Below are 1,097 nucleotides of genomic sequence, written 5' to 3'. Positions count from 1 at the left end.
GAGAGAGAGAGAGAGAGAGAGAGAGAGAGAGAGAGAGAAAGATGATTACTATAGGAGCTGTGCGCTGCATACGTTCTTTGTATTATTGTACAACGCATTGAGCACTTCATTGAGGAAATGCACTATATAAATGCATATTATTATTATTAATATTACTATTAACAAATGAAGAAGTCTTAGTTAAAGCAAATTGCAGACGACAGCTTAAGACGAATGTACGAAAGCGACAGGCAAATTTCATTGGACACTCAATGCGGAAAGAAGCATTGGAGAATATTGTAACAACAGGAAAGTTTGATGGAAAAAGAGGCAGAGGTAGACAGAGGGAAACTATACTGGACAAGTTAACAACATGGCTGGGAACAGAAAGAACAACAGACACCATAGCTACAACGCAGGGCAGAGGGAAGTTGAGGTCCATGATCGGCAAATCACCGGATGATGATGAGTATTATTATTACTAGCTGGACCCCCTTTCGATGAAAGGAATGGTCGGTGCATTAACATCAACTGAAAGTCATTGGCCTACTCTATTTACACTCTACTGGAATGGAGAAATAAATCTTGAGAGATGCTAAAAAATAGAAGGTATAGATTATAGAGATGTATAGATTGATTCTATATATTCTGCTTTCTCTGCTTTCGTGGTTGTACACTCCATAATTTCAAAGGTGTGGGACCAATGGGTACTGCTAGTGAACGGAAAACTCACTTGTTTATAATGGCGCCTTAGAAGACGGCCTTTCCCAAGATTAGATCTATATAAAACTAATGAAAAACTGAAAATTAAACTACAGTGACTTCAGGCTCATCAATGAAACTGTGCACTCTTTAAATGATTCTGAACCAGCATTAATTCTGTCAAATTCGAAAGTTAATTCGGGAGTTTTAGGCCGCCAAAGTGACGAACTTTCACAAATATATATAAGGTACATCTTTATAAGATAAGGTACATCTTTATAAGATAAGATACATCTTTATAAGATAAGGTACATCTTTATAAGATAAGGTACATCTTTATAAGATAAGGTACATCTTTATAAGATAAGATACATCTTTATAAGATAAGGTACATCTTTATAAGATAAGGTACATCT

The 1,097-nt window shown here is 35.9% G+C and overlaps 1 protein-coding gene across 1 annotated transcript in view; it reads right to left on the bottom strand.

Annotated features, from left to right (window-relative positions):
- The window catches only part of LOC101850695, a gene marked incomplete in the record, with an annotated part of 28,470 nt that overhangs the window by 2,546 nt on the left and 24,827 nt on the right, over positions 1-1,097 (bottom strand).

This window comes from Aplysia californica, unplaced genomic scaffold (genome assembly GCF_000002075.1).
Source record: "Aplysia californica isolate F4 #8 unplaced genomic scaffold, AplCal3.0 scaffold01448, whole genome shotgun sequence".
Classification (NCBI taxonomy): Eukaryota; Metazoa; Mollusca; class Gastropoda; order Aplysiida; family Aplysiidae; genus Aplysia; species Aplysia californica.
This window is presented reverse-complemented; position numbering and strand designations above follow the sequence as displayed.